Below are 7592 nucleotides of genomic sequence, written 5' to 3' on the forward strand. Positions count from 1 at the left end.
CAGGCGTTGGAGGTTAACAGTGACTATGAGAGTGACATCTTGGTTAGTCCAGGCAGAACTGCCAAGGAGAGGCTGTCATCAGATGGCACCCAGGGGACCGCGTTCACAGACTTACCTTTGGAAGACGCTGCAGCGAGCGTGCCGTCGCTCCAGCCAGGATGGGGCCTGCTCTGCTAGGACTGGACTCGCCCTCATTTATGTTGGGGTGGTGCTCAGGGGTGGATTGATGGAAGGAAATGGAGCAGGATCCAGAAACACCCACTGCCTCACTCATGTTATCGCACACAAGGGACCCAGTGTCAGCCGAATGAGCACCTGACCCCAACGTTTCAAAAGCCCGGTTCTTGGGATGCCTGGGTGGCTCAGTTTGTTAAATGTCTGACTCCCACTCAGGTCATGATCTCGTGGTTGGTGAGCTTGAGCCCCACGTCGGGCTCTACTGACAGTTCAGAGCCTGGAGGCTGCTTCGGATTCTGTGTCTCCCTCTCTCTCTGACCCTCCCCTGTTCACGCTCTATCTTTGTCTTTCAAAAATAAATAAACATTAAAGATAGATAGATATAGATAGATAGATATAGATAGATAGATAGATAGATTTAGATAACAAAAGTCAGGTTCTTTTTAATCCTTTGCTGCAAAGGGCTGTCTGGCCCCTGGACTCCTTTGGCTAGCTCCCACGGACTTTGTGTGTTTCCATCTTCATGACCACAGCCAAAGCTACAGTCTTTGAAAGCTTCTCAGAGGCCCACTGTACACCTAGTCTCTACCCTGCGTGGGTCACACTGGGGGGCCCTCATGGGAGGTGCTGGTGGCTTCCAGAGACCCCGAAGGAAGCTTCTTTGCAGATTGGAGAGCAGGGCTTTATTCTTTTCAACCTCCAAGGAGTTTTAAAATTGGGAGGAGGCTTTGAGGTCATCTAAGCCCGTGACTGAATCCACCATGAGAATTGCATTATATGTCTGTGTTAGTTCGCTAAGGCTACCATGACCAAATACCAGACTAGGGGCTTTAACCACAGAGATGTATTCCTCACAGTTCTGGAAACCAGAAGTCCAAGATCAAAGTGTCACCAGGTTTGGTTTCTCTGAGGCCTCTCTCTTTGGCTTGCAGACGGCTGCCTTCTCCCTGTGTCCTCACATGGTCTTCCCTCTGTGCACGTGTGCCCCTGGTGCCTCTTTGCACTTCCAAATTTCCTCTTCTTACAAACACACAAGTCAGATTGGATGGGGGCCCACCCTAATGTCCTCATTTCACTTAACCACCCCTTTCAAGGTCCTATCTCCAAAATACGGTCACATTCTGAAGTACTAGCTGTTTGGGCTTCCACACGTGAATTTTGAGGGGACACATTTTAGTCCATGACAGGGTCAAAATTCAGTACATCGGGATAAGTTTTAATCAAAATATGCTTTATAAGAACCATACTTACCCTTACCGTGTGTGAAGCAATGTGATATTTGCTGTCTTATTCAAAAATAGGATTCTATTAAGTGCTGCGTATGACCCACCAAAATGACTTCACAAACCACTAATGGCTGCAATCCACAGTTTTTCAAACTGTGGTCAAGGCCAAACACTGTGAGGACTGATTTCAACACTGATCTCAGGAGATATGCAAATGCTAATCAGGGCCAAAGCCCTTATCGTAATGACAAGGGAGCTGAGATCCTGAGTGGTTTTGAGCAGACCTGGCCAGGGAATGCTGGTTATGTCTGCAGCCCAGGGCTGGGAACCTGAGGATTTGGGCTCATTCCAGAAAGGACAGTGACAAGAGAAAGTCAGGATAGAGGGTGACTGAGAACGCTGTCTGAGACACAGTGCCAAGGGTCAAAGTAGACCTAATTTGCTCCTATTCAAAAAGAAAGTGCAGGGCAGAGAGTAGGACCCCCTCCCTGTGTCTCCCCCCCCCCACCCTACCTTGTCCCCAAAAGGGTCAGAAACTAGGCAGATGCAAAGATAAAGAGACAAGCCAGGGACAAGTGTCATGAGAACACCCAAAAGAAAGTCAAAACTCATCTATATTAGGGGCTGGCAAGTGGCCTGGAGATCAGTTCCTGCATACCGTGGGCTAGGTAAGTTGTCCCACAAGACCACCTCAGCTTATTAGCCATTTTTTATTAACATTTTTTCTAAAGTTTGTTTATTTGGGGAGAGAGAGATAGAGAGCACAAGCACAAAAGTGGAGGAGGGGCGGAGAGAGAGGGAGTGAGAAACCCAAGGAGGCTCCATGTTGTTAGTGAGGATACCTGGGGCTAGATTCCACGAACTGTGAGATCATGACCTGAGCAGAAATCAAGAGTTGGACGCTTAACCGACTGAGCCACCCAGGCAACCCCTTATTAGCTTTTTTGCTAAAGGACAAGGAGGAGTTCTGACTGGGAGTGTAACAGGACATCTCATAACTGAGCAGTGCCTTAATTCTTCACAATGAAATGCTCAAGGAAGACAAGGAGAGAAGGCTTTAACTTCTGGAAAGTCACTAACGTATGTCAAGCTATATAGAAAGCCATTTCTAAAATTCCAAGATAATCACCCTAGTACTTTGCCAGTTACCTTCCTAAAGCATAGATATAATTCAGTCAATCACTTGCTTATATATACATTTATTGCTTCTTAATAGAATATACAGTTACTCCTTTTGGAACAGAGTAAAAATTCTTTAGCATGGCATTTGAGATCCAGGGCCCTTCGATGTCTTCCTCCTATTTAAAATTTTCCAGCTTTCTCATTTGCCATTTACAGCCCCACCACTATTACCGTAAATGCGTGTGCCTAACATGACTGGAATGATGCCAGATACGCATACGGTGTTCTGCTTTTTTTCATAATAGAAAATAATCGTGAGCAATACCTTACATAAAAGAGTATGCTGCTTTTTTAATAATAAAAATAATTGCAAAAACAAATCATACCTTAAAAAGGGTGCAAAAAGAGTAACTGTACCATTGCAACAAGAAAAATAAAATCTACCACAGACTCTTATAAATGCATTAGAAGCCCCCTGTGTGCCCCTCCACAGATGCACTTCACCTACTCTCTTCCAGCAATGGTCATCCTGAATATGGTCTGAATCGTCTTTCACTTTTCAGTGTGGCTTTCAGGATATTATCTTTTTTAAAAATTACATTTTATATATTGCTGGTGGTTAGAAATGCAGTAGACTTGTGTATTGATTTTTAAAAATTTTTTTAGCATTTATTCATTCTTGAGAGAGAGACAGTGCGAGCACGGGAGGAGCAGAGAGAGAGGGAGACACAGAATCCGAAGCAGGCTGCAGGCTTTGAGCCAGCATCAGCACAGAGCCAGATGTAAGACTCGAACTCACAAACGGTGAGATCATGACCTGAGCCAGAGTCGGACGCTTAACCGACTGAGCCACCCAGGTGCCCCCTGTGTATTGATTTTTTAATCCAACAAACATGGTGAATTCTTTTATTAATTTCAAACTATATTTGTGGGTTCTTTTGGGTTTTGCATATAGAAAGTCTTAACGTCTATAAATAATGAAAGTTTTGATTGCTGGTTTCCAGTAGCTTCCACTTTTTTTCTTTTTTCTTATTGAACAGGATAAGCCCTATACTGTATCACTGTATACTGTATCACTGTATAGGAAAGTGAAAGCAGGCATTCTTGTCATTTTTCTGCTCTTAAAGAGAATGCCTTAAACACCTTTACATATAATTTGTTGCAGATTTTGTTAGGTGCCCATTAGCAAGTTAAGAACAGTCCTCTCATTCTTTGTTCCCTAAAAGTTTTGTTTTGTTGGTAAACCATGAATGGATGTCAAATTTTATGAAAGAGATCTTTGCATCCATAAACATGAGTATTTGATCTTGTCTCTTTCATCTGCTGATATGGCGAATTACATTAACTCATAACTAAACCAATTTTGTATTCCTGGGATAATCTCAAAATGGTCATGATACCCATTTTGCTTTCAAGTATTTTACGTTCTTTATAGTATTCTGTTTAGAATTTTCCATTTCTATTTATAAAGGAAATAACAAAGTAACAAAGACTATCAGGTAGCCTCCTAAAATAACTTAGTGTGTGGTTTCACGTTTTCAGTTCTTTGGAATGATGTATATGATGCAGAATTTTCTGATCTTTGATGTTTGATAGAAATCAACCTTAAGGTGGTTTGGGTCTGTCGTTTCCTTGGTGGGAGAATTCTAGGAACTAGTAAGTTCCCCATTTTCATCTTGAATATTTTTTAGTAACTTGTATTTTTGTAGATATGTACTATTTCATCATTTGTTGCCATGAAATTACTCATAATCTTTCTTTGTATTGGTTTAGTTTCTGCATTTCTTGAGTTATATTCCTTCTCTTTCCCAATTGTGATGTGCTTTACCTCTTTTCCTTCATTCATCTTGCCCAGACTTTGTCTACTTGATTAACATTGTCAAATATTTGATTTAAATTTTGCCTATCCTCTTTATGTTTATTTTTATGTCATTAATTTCTGCTCTTGTATTTTTTTTCTTCCATGTATATTCCTTGCTGTTATTTTTCTGATTTCATATTTTGGATGTGTAATTTTGTGCCTTTTTCTCACTGTATTTCAGGCTATAAATTTCCCTCTAAGTACCACAAAAGTAATATGTAGTATTTCTTTTTAAGTTTATTTATTTATTCAGAGAGAGAGAGAGTGTGTGTGTGTGAGTGGGGGAGGGACAGAGACAGAGGGAGAGAGAGAATCCCAAGCAGGCTCCATGCTGTCAGCAAGGAGCCCAATGTAGGGCTCAAACTCACGAACCATGAGATCATGATCATGACCTGGGCTGAAACCAAGAGTCAGATGCCTAACCTACTGAGCCACCCAGATGCCCCATACACAGTATTTTTATTATAGTCATTTATAAATATTTTCTTATTTGTATTTTATTCCCATGAATTATTTAAAAATGTCTTTATATAACTTTGAAGTACATTTTACCTTATCTATTTTATTACGTATTTCTGACTTAATTGTGTTGTGGTCAGAATATGTGATTTGTATAATATAATTTTTTCAAAATTTGTTGAGGCTAGCTTTATGATCAGTATGTGGTTAGATTTTGTAAATGTTTCCTATGTGGGAAAAGTGTATATTCTCCATTTGTTAGGTGTTATAGCTGCTTCTTGTATCAAATACTTAGAGTTGCTGTGTTAAAATATTCCTTTAATAAGGTACATTTATCAATTTCTCCTTGTTGTTCTGGCAATTCTTGCTTCATATATATTTGAAGCTGCTATTAGTAGTACTTGTTTAGAATTTTCTTCTCAATTTTGATTTCAACTATTTTGTGTCTACGTTTCACAGTTAGCTCTTCTAAACATTACATAGTTGGAATTCATTTTTCTTTTTTTTTTTTTTACTCAGACAGATGGTTCTCATACTTTAGGAGTATTTTTGTTCATTTATATTTAGTGTGATATGCATTTATGCCTTCAATCTTACTATGCAATTTCTATTTGTCGCATTGTTTTTTTCTTTTTTATCTTCTCTTCTATGCCTTAATTTAGATGCTGTGCCTTAAAATCTGATTCCATTGTTTTCCCTCTACTTGTTTTAAAGGTATACACTCTATGTTTGTTCTATTAATGGTTACCTTAGCTTTTTCAAATGCATATTTAAGAGTTTCTAAAACTTATCAGTATCTTTATTGCCATCTCAAATGGTACCCTTAATATACTTTCTCTAGGTTGGTTACTTTTAGAAGCAGATTTACTGTGAAACTAATGAAACATGAGCTTCAAGACTCCTCATTACATGGGCTCTTTCCAAGATGCTGAACTTCATTCTGTTTTTAAAATTTAGTGTTCTTTCTCTTAAAGAGGTCATTTAAATTTTATAAGTTTAAGATCTTACAGAGAACCAGGATTGGTCTCTGATATTTCTAAATCATTCTGTGGATTTCTAACTTCTGTGCTAGCTTAGTACTACATTTGACAAGATGTTTCTTACATCTATTGTTTTATCTGTTTCAGTGAAGAGGTTCATTCGAGGGATCTAGATGGTCACATTGCTACAGCAGGGACTGAGATTGTGAAAATCCTCCAAAGACCTCTGGGTCCCTAAATATCTCCAGGCAGGAATCAGGCTGAGAAAGCTACTCAGCTGCAAACATAGCCGTTTCTTATAGAAAAGGGAGGACATTGAAGAGAATGGCTCCAAGAGCTTGAGAGAACAGTGAATTAGAAGCCAGTTCCTGGGAAAAGAACAAGTCCCTAATCAAGGGATGGTCCTACAATCCAGTCTGCAGGAGTCTAGCTGGATTTCAGTCGCTGTGACGTGCTTCTGCTTCTTCCTCTTCTGGGTGGAAGGGTCTATTGAGTTATCCTGCTTCGTCTCATCCTTGTGTCTTGGATGGGGATGGGAGCAACCAACTTCTCTTTTTAGTTTGCAATCCCTGGGCCTGGCTTAGACAATAAGACCCTGGCCTTTGAAGAGCCTGATTCTATAGTGAGAGGAGACTTTTGAGGGCAGGAGTGAGGACATTTCATCAGACGCCCCTGCTCTGGGCTTCAGAACGCCCCTGATCGCAGACTGGTTCGGTTCCCTGGAATGGCTCCAGAGTTGTTCTCAGGGGCTCCTGGAGTTGCTCCTAGTTTGTTTCACATCGAAGGCTGATGGTTGCTGGAAAGAGATGCCCATCTGGGCTTCCTTTTCGTCACATAAAATACAATAAACTTAATTATAACTAAATATAAATATTCATGGTGTTACATCATTTTTAACAACTGAACAAAATATTTTGGGGTGGTTACCAGAGTTAATTAAATTGTCTATTTAATTTAAAATATCCACGCCCCTCTTCACATAAACCACAAACATCCATGCTTGTCTTCACATAAACAGTTACTGGAGATACTCATGAAAGCTAATATGGGTTAAAATAAAAGTCAGTGTGGGTTAAGAGGGTAGAAACAAGAAGATGAAACATGGGATGTCTGCTGCAAGGTCCTATACATTTAGGATCTTAAAGGTATTTCTGAGGTTCCAAGCAACCCACAAGAAGAGGAAGCCATGATCATGTGACATGATTTGGTGTCCTCAGTATAAACAAACCATGACAACTACCCAGGAAATTCCCTTCAGCTTATGCTGCTGAGACTCAGGACTCCCATGGCCTCCAGCTGAATACTCACTGTTAGGGCAGGCGACAGATCCTTTCCCAATGTCCTCACAGAGTCAGCAACTGGGAGTTTCCCTGGTTGTCTTTGGGTTTGCTTCACCTGATTCTGTGCTCTAACTCCAAACTGAGTGACTTAAACAACAGAAATGTATTGTTTCACAGTTCTGGAGGCCAACTGTCCAAAACCAAGATGTTGACAAGGTTGCTTCCAGGTCCTCTCCTTGGCTTGTAGATGGCCATCTTCATGTTCACGTCCACATGGCATTCACCCGCTATGCATGCCTATCTCTAAATTCCCCTCTTTATAAGGATACCAGTCACATTGGGTTAGGGCCCATTCTAACCACTTTACCCTAACTCAATGGCCCCTGTAAAGCCCCTATCCAAATAAATTATATTTAATAGTGTAAACAAATGGTAATATAAACAAATAAATATACAACCACAACATATAAAATGTTTGGACGGGGGA

This window comes from Prionailurus bengalensis, chromosome D2, assembly GCF_016509475.1.
Source record: "Prionailurus bengalensis isolate Pbe53 chromosome D2, Fcat_Pben_1.1_paternal_pri, whole genome shotgun sequence".
Lineage (NCBI taxonomy): Eukaryota > Metazoa > Chordata > Mammalia > Carnivora > Felidae > Prionailurus > Prionailurus bengalensis.